The sequence below is a fragment of the Eutrigla gurnardus genome, assembly GCF_963514095.1.
Source record: "Eutrigla gurnardus genome assembly, chromosome: 14".
Classification (NCBI taxonomy): domain Eukaryota; kingdom Metazoa; phylum Chordata; class Actinopteri; order Perciformes; family Triglidae; genus Eutrigla; species Eutrigla gurnardus.
Genome location: NC_139937.1, coordinates 11,611,399 through 11,627,650, shown reverse-complemented (window position 1 = coordinate 11,627,650; position 16,252 = coordinate 11,611,399). Strand labels below are relative to the sequence as shown.

The 16,252-nt window shown below is 40.7% G+C and overlaps 1 protein-coding gene across 1 annotated transcript in view; it reads right to left on the bottom strand.

Annotated features, from left to right (window-relative positions):
* atad2 (ATPase family AAA domain containing 2) overlaps positions 1 to 16,252 on the bottom strand; it is a 255,552-nt gene that overhangs the window by 10,924 nt on the left and 228,376 nt on the right. The gene's annotated exons all lie outside the window — the stretch shown is intronic.

Here is a 16,252-nt window from a genome sequence, read left to right as displayed (position 1 = left end):
CAAAACGAAACTTGATCCATTGCATTTGTCTAAGAACATCAGTATCCTATATAGACATATAGACTTACTGATATGATATAAAATATACAAGGATTCATCACTCAGTTGGCAAAGGTGTAAGCATTTCTTTATCCCTGGAGGACACAAACACACAAGCCTCCTTTTGTCTTCTTCATTATTCTTGAGTTGTTCTCATTCAGACACTCACACTATTGTTGTGCTGGCTGAGAAAATGTTTGTATCCGCTGTGGTTTACGCAGTGTTTAGTCTAGAATAACACCAAAGCGGGTCGGCAGTCTGAAAGCTTAAGTGTGTCACAGCCTCGAGGGCCTGCTTTGCCCCCGGACAGCGACACCGAGAACGTTCATGCAGCATTTAAGATCTTATCCAGAGAGAAAGAAAGCATCTTGAAACACTTTTTAAAAGGAGTGGCATAATGGTATGAACAAGAAATGTTTCTGACAGAATGGATTTTAAAAAAAAAGAATGTGTTATAATCAGAAATCCATTCTTTTGATCCCAATTTCAAACCATTTAAAATCGTGTGCAAAAAAAGCTCCCCAAGATATTCATACTACTGTTTCAGGTCATGCATTCAGCTTTGAAACAGTGAAAATGTTTCAAGCTCCACTGGAAAATAATGCAACTGATTTTTAACAAGGGGCATCTGCTAGTCATTTTTTCCAACTGAAACACGTGTTTTTCATGCCACGGGGAGAAATGTCATGATCAATAGAAACCAGGAAACCTTGAACCTGAAATAGTGAACCTTGCTGTTAAATAAGCAGGTGAGACCTTTCAGAGTCCGGTGGGTGAGAGAGAGCAGGGGTGATTTTCCCAAACAGATTTAGTGCCGTGATTTCTTTCAGTCTATTGTTCAGGAGATGGATGACTGAGGGTTTACAATGTTACTGAGCTTTTTGGCAAAGTCACCTTCTGCACCAATGCTTGGGAATGAAGGGAACTTACTTAACTGCACCTGACCCTCTTTTTCATTCCGTTTATTCTCCATATTCCAACTGAAAAGCAGAGAGACTTCTGTCTTTCCCCTCTCATTTCTCTGTTTCCATTTCTTTATTTTCCATCTGTGTGTCCTCGCTTTACTCGGCTGAAATCGCCAGTCACATAGTCACACTATATTAGTATTATGATAGCGTTAAATTACACACTAAAAATACATCAGATCCTCATCCGAGACAGTTATGGTTAAATACCTTGCAAGATGTGACATTGCAGGTTAGTGTTGTCGCGGTGACTTATATGCCAGACAGCACTCAGCAGGTCTGAGCTGACTGAGGATGAAATACGGTCCAGACGTTTAGGTCTCCGTGTTACGTGGGAATATATTATTGGCGACGACACTGAGGAAGTAGTAGTGTTCCCTTCTAGGCTTCTGTACTCCAAACAGTATCATATTAATCCACCTTTTCCCGAGGATGTATAATGCTGACATGTAAAATTGCATTTCTGAATTACTGTTAAGTACGTCTGCAAAAGTGGAGTTATATCTCCTTTCCTCTCCTCATCCCTCCTCTCTTCTCTATCTCTCTTTTCTGTCGCTACATTGTGTCGCCCTCAGAGAGTAAATTTCATTTTAGATATTGGATTTCAAATCACTGTAAAAGGAAACGATTAAAAGAAAAAAGATAACGCCACACATTAAACGTCAGTGTAATTCAGAGGGGAATTAAGAGCTCATGGATGAGCTCAGACGCAAATTACATTTCAAATGATGGCGAGGAGATTAAAAAGCTGTTTGATTTGCGCTCAGTTGTTTGATTCCCAGCAGTGTGTCACTGTGATCTTATGGTCTCCCTTGATTAACTGTGTTCAAGTCATTTTATGAAGGGAGGGGCCTGCCGAGTCTTTTTCATTAGAAAACCTTTCTGAAAGAAGTTTGTAATCTCCATTAATGAAAACTTTTTAGGAACCCCTTTAGATATCAGCTGTCAATTCAAATAAAATTATCTTGGTTTTTGGCCGTAAATAAGACGTTTTTAGACGACCAAATAGTTATAAATAGTTGAAAGGCTTAAAGCTGTTAGATAAAAACACGACAACTCCCCGACCGGAAAGAAATGGTGCGGTAGCACAACCTGTCAATCACAATTATAACAATGTCTACTGAGTCACTTTCTCATAGCCATACATTCTGACTTCTTTTTTTTTCAACTAGAGGAGTCGCCCCCTGATGGCCATTTAAAAGAATGCAAGTTTAAGGCTTCACTTTTCAAAGTTGCTGCCTGCTCACTATTTGTTAACGTATCTATGAAGTACATACTGTATATTTTCTATTGATTTTTTCACCGCACCAGAGTCGCTTTAGAAAACTTGCAATATATCTGACAGTCCGCCCCGCACAGTCCTGGTTTTTCTCCCATGCCTGCTTTCCCTCCAGTGGGCCCAGTATGGCCTGGGCCTCCGGGAGCATTGTGTCAGTATTGGCTGCCAGTGTGGACCAGTGGAGCAGTGAGGTGAAACTCTGCTCCTGGCCAGAGGAGGCGCCACTGCTGTCCGACACAGAGATCTCAAACTCCCACTGGAGGTCTGACTGCGGTTGAAAGCAGCAGCGAAGCAGGATCTTGGTCTTTCCGCGGTGGGCTGGTTGCTACCGGACGCCCCGCTGGAGCCTGAGCTCCAGGAGTTCGTCCGACTTCCTTGTCATGCATCTTTGCAGTAGAGACTGAATATTCTAGACAGAGCATCAGCAGGCTACCTGAGAGGAGCAGGTCGATGTGAGCAGTCACACAGATCTTCACTGACAGTCTCCGTCCCAGTGGTTTCGATGCACCAAGATTATCTTACAAACCTTGAAAAGAGTCTATAGAGTGCCTGAACTCATTCAGCGGATGTCTGGGTGGCCACTTATCCTGCTGTGGAAAACTTTGTCTGAATGACAAATGAATATATCAAAAACAAGTAAATTGCCTTACATTAAAGGACATTTGGATGATAAATTGTGTGGAACAGGACAGTCTCAGGTATTTACAAGTAGTCGGTTTTTTTCTCTCCTTACGACAAGGTCATTTGATCCATTGTTAATATAAAAGTATATCATATAGTCTTTTTCCTGTTTTGAGTACTATAGTGTATTTTAGAGACTTATTGGTGGCACAGGTTTAAATCTAGCTCACAGCTATGATGTAGGGCGTCCTTAAAAGCTCCCATTCATTCCCCATGCCTTGTCATTGTCATCTAATAAAGGAGAAATGTCATAAAAGAGGAATATTTTAACAGGCCAGACTTGTGACTCGAACCCAGTGACTGGAGAAGCATGCCATGATGTTTTATGATCGATGTAAACGCTCAGCAGGATCTTGTTCTTTATGCGTGTGTCAAGATCATTTCAGTAGCCTTGTAGAGAACGCAGGCCTCTGTCTCTCTTTCTGTTTCTTTTTCTCTGAATCCGATTGATTCACTCAGTTTCCGACTCTGTGTTTCGAGTCTGCATGTGTGTGTGTGTGGGTGTGTGTGTGTGTGTGAGGGTGTGTTACAATTCATGCTGTCCTGTCCTACTGGGAGGGGCGGGTTTGAAGAAAGTCTCTGATGTCACACTGGTGGAGTTACAGCTGACGAGAATTCGAGGCTTCTAAGAAATACAGAAATGCATGCGGCACATACACGCACACACAAACACACACACACACGCACACACACACACACACACACACACACACACACACACACACACACACACACACACACACACACACACAGAGGAACAAGGAATTCCCCTTGTTGTTCATGAAACATCTGGAGCACAGAATCCCTGAATCCCTGGTTCCCCTGGCAACATTAAATCAACAGCTAGACAACTGCCTGCCCTAAATATGTGTGTGTGTGTGTGTGTGTGTGTGTGTGTGTGTGTGTGTGTGTGAGAGAGAGAGAGAGAGAGAGAGAGAGAGAGAGAGAGAGAGAGAGAGAAGGAAAAGATGCATTTGTTAATCGAAACTTTTTATTACAATAGTCATCTACAGACATGGAAGTAGATTTCTCTATTGAAGCCGTGCGAGGATTCAAGCAGCTGGGAATCAAACCTTGTGGTTGAAGGACAATCCACTCTTCCCACTGACCACAGTTCCCTGTGTGCTATTTCGTAACGTGTGTGTGTGTGTGTGTGTGTGTGTGTGTGTGTGTGTGTGTGTGTGTGGGTGTGTGTGTGTGTGTGGGTGTGCGTGCGTGTCTCAGACGAGTGATCAGTATCTTCTGAAACAAATGTTTCAATTCGTTTTGAGGTTTGAGTGTTAAACTGCAGGGATCCAAATAACTTTGTTGTGCTTGCAGTCAAATCATTTCCAAAAACCCTTTTAAGGGAAAAAAAAATGTGAGTTTCCACGAGCCTCCTGTGTGCAGCAACAGGCCAAATGAGGCATGTCTGACCTTGGGAACATGGTAGCTGTCTGAGGTCGTTATATTGTCTGACCCCAGCCATCCGCTCCGATTAGCCTCCCTGTAACAGAACTGCCAAACGTTTTATTTTATTTTATTTTTTTCCACTTTTCTTTAATTATCACATACTTTAATGGACATTTTAAAAAGTTTATAAGCCAGATTCCTATCCAATGTGTTGTGAACCAATATTCAATATTTATGAGACCCATGATTAACTGAAGGGGTTGTTGACATCCAGCCACCCCCTCCCCCCCTCCACCGTCTCAGCTTTGTCTGTCTGACTCATTTCCTTTCATCCTGACCAAAAGGCAGTCAAAATGACACGAGCCACACCACAGAGACATCTGAGAGCCACGATCACTGTTTGAATGCAAACCCTCAACCGCTAATGAAAGTGCTTTTAGACATCATAGATGTATCTCGCCTGTTTGAGTCACTGTTTCATCCGCCCTCCTTTAAAGGTTCTTATTGTCACTGACAATTGAAAAAAAAAGTGCCTACACTCAGAACAAACAGAGTGTGTGTTAGAGTGTGAGCGTGCATGTGTGTAATCATTTAAATGAGTGTTCTTGATAGACTTTGTATCGTCTGTGTTGACTTCTTCATTATCTTCCATCTTGCAATATGTGATGACGAAAAACCTTGCAATAAAGCCAAGCTCTTCAAGTCTAATGTCATGATGTTACCACTTTCTGATCATTGATAGAATTCAAAATTTAGCCTCAGAATTGAATTTGATTTATTGAGAAATGAAAAGAAAATGTATATAATTTAGAGAGAGAGAGAGGCTGAGATAGAGAGAGAGAGAGAGAGAGAGAGAGAGAGAGGGAGGTGTTGGGAGAACATTAACATATTCACTTGTGGCATTGTTATGGCGTCCTCCTCTTAAAACCAGGCCACATTAATCCGACAAAGCTTTTCTTGGCGGACAACATCAACTTAACAGCCATTCATCGTCATGAGCCACACTCATTCCATTGTCCTTCCCTTGTAAAAAGTATACACACTCACACACACACACACAGACACACACACACACACACACACACACACACACACACACACACACACACACACACACACACACAGCCACACACACACACACACACACACACACACACACACACACACACACACACACACACACACACACACACACACACACACACACACACACACACACAGAAAGCCAACAACACAGCAGCCCTGGTTGAGTTCCTGTTTACTAATAGCACTTACCTTTTGCCATATCTCACTCATAGCCTGCTTTGTCCAAAGGCAACGTGTCAAAAGCTCACTCATTTATAAGCATCTCATTTGTTTAATCTGTACAATAATTGTAAAAAAAATAATAATAATAATAATTTGCTGTTTTCGAGGGGATAATTGTACCAGACTATTTCTTGGCTTGAAACAATCATTTCCAGTCTGCAATTGGTCAGGGCCAAGAAATACACACTCATAAAACAGCAAATTGCCATTTTACACTTTGGATTTTGACCAACATGTGCTGGTGGTGGATTCTGTCAGACTGAACCAGGCTAGCTGTTTCCCTATGTCTCCAGGCTTCGTGCTAAGCGGAGCTAGCCAGGTGCTGGCTGTTGCTTCATAGGTCACAAATCATTTCATCTGACCATCTGGAGGAAGGGGGCACTTGCAAATATTTTGCATCAAAACTTTTCATTTGACAGTGATGTGAATTAATGACAGTTGCAGCATTTTTTTGCTGGCAGAGGACCAAAGGGGTCCAGTTCACCCAGAGCAGCATCTGGCAGTGTGTCTGAGGTAAATTGTTGTATAGCTTAAGCTTTTGTAAGCTTCTATAGTTTTCAAGTTTTCTTTTAGGGAACTGCTGGGTGAATTTGAGTTCCCTCTGGTATCCAGCTGCAAAGTGTATATGTGTAGAGCTTTTATTGTGAAAGGGAAGAGCGGAGGCAGTGGATCTTCCATGTTGTTGTACTCTTTGGTGCACATTGTGAATCTATCCCTTCCACACAATGTTTATTTTACAACGCATTATATTCGCATTCTATGTGAACGTACGACAAAAGGCAGTTAAAAAAACGATATTGACGTGCAAAGACCTTAACTTTCCTTGAAATGCAATCATATGACAGTTTTATGAATATGCCCCTGCTGTTGCGTACGTTGATTCATTTTGAAGAAATGGGATGAAGCTTGACAGAATGCATGTTAACCTTGAAAAACTATTATGAAATAGCGTCTTGCTCTTTCATTCCAGCGCTGCCAGAGTTCTGTGAAATATGTAGGCAGCATAAAGTAGAGGCTTAGGATGAATCATATATCCATAGTTCAGTAGTGGTGTACCACCGGAGCTGCTGCACACAGAGAGAAAGTCTGTAGCTCGCTGATCCACTACACATGTTACATCATCTGCACAAAGACCACAAGCCAAGCAAATCACTTTGGCCTTAAATTGCTGCGGGTACATATTGTAACCCTAAGTCACCCATGCTCATGTTACAATCAAGAGAAGCCACAGCCTTCCAATCCCCCCCCAACCCCCCGCTTTGAAGACCTCAACCACATCTGTAACTGGTAAGTGTCCAGCTTCCGTTTGGAGGGGAATACATTTTTCTCTTTGAGATGATCCTTGTTATTTATATTTGATTTCTATTGTCAGCTCTGAATTCTTATTCCTAATTGCGAGATGGCCTAAAGAGAAAGGGCTGGAAACGGGGCAGGACGCTCAGGGGAGAGGGGTGTTCGTTCACACAGAAACCTCGGGAGAGGAAAGAATGTATCGCAGCGGGTTTGTGACTGTCAATGTCTTGCGGTCAATTTGTAAACCTATCCTCACTATTCATAGTGCATGCATATGTGCACGTCAAAAAGAATTATAAAACTTAAGGGAGAGCGTTTCAATCCCCTTTTTGGTCTAAAGGAGGGAATTCTTAGTGTCCAGGTTTTCTGATAGGCCTACATCTGCCTGGGAATGGAATTATTGTAATTAATGTAATAAATCATAAAACACCATTAGATTAAATGGAATTATCTCAAACGTTATTTCTCCATGATTATAGTGATTATAGTACACTTTAAAATAAGGGTACAAATCTTATGTTAATACTTATTGATATTGAATTAATGCAGAATCTGCATTCCCGTAGCTCACTCTTTACAAATGATCAGATCCCTGTGACTTTAAGATAAGAGAAGATCATTCTTTATTAGTCCCACAGTGAGGAAATGTGCAGCGTTACAGCAGCAAAAAGAGTTGGTGCAACAAACTGAAAAATCACTAATTTGCAATATCATTGTATAATAAACTATGCGTTCCTTTCTATCTTCTCAATTTTGTAAAAATTATTTTTTTTAGGATCTGTTGAAGTTGCTTTCATTCCTTTGATTGTGTGCTTTCATTTCAGTGTGACTCATGTTAATGTGACACATTGTAGCATTCAGAGTACATGAGCTGAAGTTAAGTTAACCTTAAGTTAGGATTTTAATTGTGTGTTTCGAATAAATCATCATTCCCAGAAAGAAACCCAAATGTGAATTTAATTACATGTTCTTCATGTTGGTCCAGATCAGAGTTCTTTGAGAGGGTTTTTTTTTTGTACACCATAGACGTCAAAGTTGTGGTTGAGCTCCTTGACTTGCATGAAACAAAGCAGAATTTGTCTGAATTCTGCTATGACTGTCTGTCGTCAAGATGTGCGTGACCCATGCTCCCTTTATCTCGGGGCTTTCTCAGCACTCAGCATTGTTTTCTGCTGTAATTATGGTTCCACTGTTTATCCCGATGGGGATTTTAGTGCTCAAACACACAAAGCCGCTCCACCCTCACTGCTCATTATTATCATATACAGCATTAGGGAAACGCTGCATTGGTTAATGGTTTTATGCTGGATGTTAGGCCAATCATAAACATTATTGTAATTGTAGAGGAGAAAAACTGATTCAAATACCCCCTGCACTGTCAGAATAAAAAACACATTCAGCCGGCGTTAAGGTTAAAATGTTCCTACTGAGAGCCAAAATTGTTTCCTGCAAAAACGCCCATGAGCCTCTGCTCTACACTGTGCTCCATGTTTGAGGAGGTTTTTAACAGCATGTCCATGCAGTCCCCAAACTATTGTCATCTTTATCACCATCCAGAACCTGAAGCGGTCAACGAGCCAACATAAAGAGAGTCAGTGCTCCTTTAATCAGCTTCCACTGGGAGAGGTCAAATTTACTCAGCTTTATCAAATTAGGGTCTGCAATGTGCACTGTGGGATTCAGGTGGCACGTGTGTGTGTGGGTGTGTGTGTGTGTGTGTGTGTGTGTGTGTGTGTGTGTGTGTGTGTGTGTGTGTGTGTGTGTGTTTGTGTGTGTGTGTGTGTGTGTGAGAAAGAGAGAGAGAGAGAGAGAGAGAGAGACAGACACACAGACACACAGCAAACAAGAGACACAAACTGAGATACAAGGAGAGAAAAAGAAAGAGGACACATGGCTCCTGTTAAGGCAGGGATGACTGGATATACTCTACAAATGAATTATCACTACCCCCCCCCCCCCCCCCCCCCCACGCCCCCCCTCACTGTCCCCTGAGCCCCATGACTGTCTGTCAGTTGAGACTTGAATTTCACAGGGATACGTGGCCTTCTATAAACATACAAATATAGTCATTTCATATGATCATTGTGAGACCATCAGTGAACAGAGCCTGAGTTATCAGTTAATGAACTAAAAATATGTTTTATTCCACTGACATGTATTTGACCAAGGCCAATAAGTGATAAACCACATGAATATATAAGTATTAAAATACTCATATACACAATTAATTGAGTTCTCACATAAATGGGAATTTATATTATATGTTCTTATATTTTCTTATATTATTGTCCCATTGCTTGACAGAATGGCTGCGTAGGAATAAAAATAAACTGAAATGTTCATTAGACTGACCATTTCCCAAATCTGACCTACAATATTACAATCCAGAAACATTACTCACCACACTCACTCCCATAGGCACACACACACACACTGTGGTCCATCCTCCCAGCTGTGAACTTCTCTCCAGGCATTAAGGCATAATCTTATTTCCCCCTCGCTATGGGAATCAAACCACAGCTGGATCTCTCTCTCTCTCTCTCTCTCTCTCTCTCTCTCTCTCTCTCTCTCTCTCTCTCTCTCTCTCTATATATATATATATATATATATATATATATATATATATATGTCTGTCACATACATGCACACACATAAATATATCCCAATGGCCATTTCTAATTCAAACTAGTTCAGCTGTGACCAGCTACAACAGTAAAAGGCTGTAGCTTACACGCTGCTACATCAGTAATAACTATCTAATAGATAAGTGGAGTCCCTTCCCTTCCGGTGTCGCTCATGGGACCTTATTTCAGAAGAAATATGGACGCTAGAGACAAATGTAATTTTTCTTATCCTGTTATCATGCCATGAAATACATAAGATCATTTTGCAAGTCAAGAAAAGTCAACCTTGTAGTAGTTAGGTTTGTCATAGTACCATTCCTTTTTGTGTGAATCCATTCAGGGTTGAGTGATATCTTATCAGAACTGATAGAACAAAGACATCCGACTTACCGTGTGTGAAAAATCGCGAGTGTGCTAAAGCTGTGGGTGGTCAGCCATTTGGCCGTGGGGGAACAAACATCTGGACTCTACCAACGTCACCCACTAAAGCCCCACTTAGCAGCTCCAGTTTTACCAGACAGACATCGACGACCATCAAATATTATTCATTATAAACAACACCATTGGATTTTAGTTTTGTGTTTTTAATAATGTGATGGTTACATTCAAAATATGCGTTGCATGCTGTCCAAAGAGAAAACGGTTTACCATCATCAATGACTGCTTTAATTCTGTCTGAGGCCTTAGAACACATGGGAGTTTTTAAAACAATTAAAGCCCTGAATGAGGTTCATTATGTGGTTAGAGGGTTCAGAGGAGAGGAAAAGGAAGAGAAAGGTAAAATGGAGTCGGAGGAGGGAGATGTGGGGATATGAGGTGAAAGACATGGGTGAAGTGCAGACAGGAGGAGGAAAAGAAAGAGCCAAACAGAAAGAAAGAGGTGGAAGAGGAAGAATCAGGGTGGTGAAGGAAGCATGGGGTGAGGGCTTTTTCTTAAACTGTCTGAACTTACGTGTCTTTACCCCCCAAACACAGTGAGAAACTCCACAGGCCAGGGGTGCATGGAATACGTCAAGCTGTGAAGAACACCCCACCCTGACACGTCAATTAACCGAGACCCCGGGACCCCAGGGCCAGTTACCATCACACACAGATCTCAAATCCATGATTGGCTCTGAAAGAAACCGTGTTTAGAAAGAAGCTGAACATCTGGGAGATTGGACAACTGAAAAGTACGAACAAATGTTTATGACTTAAGAAAACGAGAAAGCAGGAAATCCTTTGAAGTGATCAGTTGCTGGCAGCGTTGTCGTCCCCCCCAGAAAACCCATGACAGACTGGAAACTAGCCATCCAATCAGCTCGTGCAAATTATTTTCACATGTCTTTCAATGCATTTATTGAAGAATATTGGGTTTGAATCAATAGTGATAGTCTGATATCTCTCTTTCCACCTCTACGTCACACTCCCTTTGTGGAGCAGCTGCAGCGGATTTAACTCACGACTGTTTTAAAATGCAATCTGATAGCAATAATTAAAACGCCAAAGCCTCTGTGAGGAATTAATTGCACTTACTCGGTCAGGAAGTAACAACAGGCACAAACGTACGCGTGCTGTGACTTCTATGGCCAGCTTGCGGTCGGTTTGCCTTCCAATTTTACAGCCTCCTGTGTAACTAAACCTCTGGCGCACCAAACAAAGGGCTGCTGTCACTCCTTTTTCCATGCATCACCTTTCATCTGACTTGAGTGAGAGCTCTTTTGAGTCTTTTCTAGTCTAAAATTTCCCATTCATGTACTGTATAATTTACAGCTAGTCTTTTGCACATGTTGGCCACAGTATTGAGAGTGAGTGTTCATAGATTTGTGACATTATTCTGCACACGTTGCAAATCCATCCAACATTCTTCTCTGGAGTGAATCATACATCAATATTACTGGCAATCCGCGAGTAAATGTGACATTATAGAAGACCGTGGTGCATAACGTGCCATTATACTACTGGGACGGAGAGAATACCATATTCATCAAATACAGAGAGAGAACTTTGGATGGATGGACTTTATGGCTTTTGATTTTACAATAATTTTGTAGTTGAGCTGTCTTCTTGTGATTTACAAAGATCGAACCAAACCAGACCTTCATGTCCCCGTCTCTAATCAGGTGGCTGTTCTCTCTCCTACCTCGTAGGTCCACAGCAGAAATTCAGAAGTAGAAGTTGTTGCAAAATCACAATTAATGACATTTGGAAACTACATTTTTTTAGTAGTTGTTTACAGGTGACAAAACACTGAGAAGATATGTCTCAGGCAAAGTTCAAACCCACTTTTCTACAGCTTGTCTGGGAGAGAAAAGAAAATGAGACTGATGCTGCATTTCTTCAACCTACAGAGGAAATACATTTTCAGGCTGCTCAGCTGTTAGAGTCTTAGCATCAAAATGGTTTTGGGTTCAAATCCCAACAATATTTGTTTCCCTTTTTAAATGTTGAGCGTGTATTCATTCGGCTGTTGAGCTTCTTGCCTCATAAATTAGAGGTAAAACCAGATCTCTGTGACCTGTTGATCCAAACAGTCTTGTGGTCAGCACTCATGGAGCAACAAATGGTGAATTTGTTATGTTTTTACTTTTTTTTTTGTTAAATGGGGATGAAAAAATGATCTAAATCCACAACAACAACCAAAAAAACTTAAAAAACAGAACTATTTGTGTCCCCATAAATCTAATGTATAAATGGGGCAATAAGAGACAATCTGTGGTGAGCATCAAACACTTGGGGCACATTTCCTGGCGAAGTTTGGTACAAACTGTTCCCATACTAGGAATTGAACCCAGACCACATGGATCTAAACCAGGAGTCCTGACCACTAGACCATCGGGGACAACAGGACAGGGAAATCTGGTTTTACTTCTAAATCATGAGACAAGGAGCTCAAGACAGCTCGACAACAAAATGACTCCAAAGTGAAAAGCCAGAGAGTTCATCCCGTGCAGGGTAGACCCATTAGATGACTCTGGTGTGTTGCCAAGTTGTTCTTCTTCCTCTAACTTGTTTGACAGATGGTTATTAGAGCTGGACGGGTATAAATGATGACAACGGTGACAACATGGTCACAACGTGGATTAACCAAAAATGTTAACCATAATCCACATTATTAGATTATTGGATTCGATTATTGGAAAAAGCAAATATCATGGTTTTATGTCCAGCTGGCATCAGAATAGTTATCACATTCGTTGTTAGTGTTTCATTGTGTAAAAGTAGAAAGAGCAGCCTAACATAACGCAAGAAGTTTCTTTCCAACAAAAGTTAATAAACTGTAGCGGAGACGTATGAGATATGAGGAAAGGTTCATTTCATATGAAGAAATGAATGGTTTCTATTCCGACATGGTGAATTCAAAAGCCTTCACATGCGCTGCTTATGATCAGAAGGACCTTGAATATTTACTTTGTGCCCGAGATGACATGAATAATGACTATGAAAAACTGCCTCTCTGCTGACTCTGACCCCTTTAGATGTCTCTTTATGACACATTATGTAAGACAGCTGAAAGCAACCCTCCTACCTCATGTTCCCGTACAACTAAACTGCAGTCGTTTCCAGGGAAACATTTTTTTTCCCCGGACTAAACAATTGCAGTTTTAAACATTTTTGAAACACGAACAACGAACAAAACAAAACTTAAACAAAAAAGAGATATAAATGGATCGCTACCTCTGTGTAAATGAGAGTTCCATGTTCACGGGTTGTCACATATCTATCATAATTCATAGCCAGCTCAACTATAACACTTCCAACACAGTTAAACCGCAGTATGTGCAAAAACGGTGGACACTCCTATCAGTGACGGGAACTTGTGATTTTGATTTGATAATTTTTTATTGTTCCGCAAAATGAACTGCAACCTTCCAATGGTTCAACTCATAGAAAACACATTCGACATAGTTTCACATGAGGGCTGTGAAGCTCGAAGGACTTTACAGCCAAGTTGTGCAAAGGTTTCACATCCTGTGGTGCAATCTGTCCTTGTGAAGTACATTTGATGTGATAAAAGTGAGTAATGGAACGGTAAGGATTTCAGGCTGAGGGCTTAGGGGCAGTAGTAGGCAGTCGTAACCAGCTGAGAGGGACAAGCAGGGTATGATTCGCTCAGCTGCTGGAGACATTTTGCCAGTAGGGAGCCATTAGCTTAGCAAGCCACAGTGCTAAGCAGTGCTGTAATGTATTTGGCAGAGATAAAGCAGCGATGGCGTTGTCTGTTGACGCACTGAGAGAAAAGTCTGGCTGCTTCCAATGTGCTGCTGCTCTGCCCACATGTGCTATTCTCCTCTGCGTGGATGACAATGACCTCAGTGCGAGACAACAGACGCAGAGAAAGTACTGCAGATATGGTTCGTAAAAGACTTGGTGAATATTTGATGTCTCATCTAGTGGGAGTTTCAAAAGTCTGTGCAAATGATAATAGTGGACCTGAATTTCTATAGCGCCTTTCAACCGCTTTACACTACATTCAGCCTATTTTCCTATTCACACACATGCAAACACTGATGTTCAGTATCTTGCCCAAGGACATTTCTGCATGCAGACTGAGGAGCCAGGAACCGAACGGCTGTTCTTCTGATCGGAGGACGACTGCCCCATAGTTTTATTTCAGGCATTTAGAAATGATTACAGTTAGTATCTTTTATGCACGTTGGCAAATACCCACACAGATACCTATTTCAAAGTAAAGATTCAAAGCAAATCTATTGTAGCAATAATTGATGACTTTAGCATCTTTGTGTAGAAATCCTCCTCCTCAACCGAAAAATTCTTTAAGACCTGAATAAAAATAAGCAGTTAATCTAAAATGGAAAAATATATGGAAAATAGACAATTTTGGACTTTGTTTCTATTTTAGTGTATTAGTGTACAGTGCCGTGTATTAACTATTGTTCATCCACTGAAAAGTCCCTTTGGTAAGAGAGGGAGTAAGAACTGACTGGGTCATCAGTAGGTTCTGCAACAGTGTTCTTTAAATCTTCCAATCTTTTAATCTATCTGGCTAGAATTGGCTGCTTAACGAATGATGGTTGGTCATTTATTAGCATGCAAAACTTTGTTTTGTGTTATTGAAGGATACATTTGGTGTTTACCAAAGAAAACAAACCATATGTGAAAACTTCCTTTTATATCAGCAGTTTATTAATATATAAATACATTATTTCAAACATGTGGGCACTTTAGTAAATAGTGTGCATGTATTTGTTGGGGACTATTTCTACTAGTATTTGGTGTTTTATATAGTGAATATTTCAAGAATAAAACAATTAAGGCTTTCCCTCCATAGGCAATACTTTTACTGTTCATTGTTGTTTTTGGTCTTTTGTGTATGTTGCCAGTCCTATCATTTACTGCTGCAGATAAATAATCTCTCCTATACAGTAAATTGCTATGGCAATGTAATGAAAACTTGGTGACATCAGTGGAAAAAACTAATTTGGATCCCTGACCATTTTCAGAATACAAGCTATGGGCTGTTGATCCCTTAAAGTTTCCATTAATGGTGCCAGTAGAGACAGCCAGCACAGGCGATCTGACAGAAAATGAAAAAAAATGTTCAAACAAACAGGTCATTAACATCAAGATAAGTCATTTAATGTCACAATTTAACAAACTCATTTGATAAGATAAGACTTTTAGCTTTTAGCAGCATTTGCACGTCTTAGATACTGAGGAACAACATTTGTGTGTGTGTGTGTGTGTGTGTGTGTGTGTGTGTGTGTGCGTGTAATTGAGCTTAGTTGTGCCTTGACAACTGTCTACCCTCTGATACACTAGTGGAATAAAGGAGCTCTGTTCTCCTTCTCTTGATTCCTCTAGTTCAACACAAAACTAACACACACACACACACACACGCACACAACCACACACACACACATGCACAGCCAAAAGCCTAGTTTTGGTCGCACACACCTATTGTAAGACCCACACAAACAACACGGTTCCTCTTAAGGGCTGAACATCCATGTCTGTGCGTCGACTGGCCGTCTGGGAATTCTGGCAAATATTCAGATGGACCGACTCACCTTTGGACCGCACACTTTCTCAGAACTCACTTACTTATTAATGGCAGCATATTGTTTCTAAAATTAAAAACTGAACAGTGATTCCATTATAAAGTACAGGACATCAAGTTCACAATTAAACCCAACAAGAATATAAACACCCAATTTCCCCAAGTCTCTTAACACCATTTCAGGGAAACTCTGATTCGCGGAAAATGACGGTGTCATTATGTGTGCGGTGACGACCCCGGCTACTACTCAGACACGTGAAGAAACAAGAATCAACAGAAATCCAATCAAACAGGAGAAAATTACAGTAACGACCATGGTTAAACAATATATTGCTTTATACTGTTTGTCTAAATAAAATGCTAAGTAACCTTGAATCATTTGGTTTAAGTTGAATGGTAAATGGTTGGAAATACAGAGCTGTTATTCTGATGAATTTTCTTCTTTTTTTTGGCTTTCTGAGACATTTACATAGCTGAGAAGTGTAACAGAAGGAGAGTTTATTCGATATTAACTAAATCAAATAATTAAACAGTATCTTTCATTCCAATGATTTACACATACTCATGCCAATCCTACACCTCCCACACAGAAGAGGATTTATTTATTAAGAATGCACTTTTTAGGTGGCAGATGCATTTATGTATTTCAGAAAATGGATGTGACAAAACA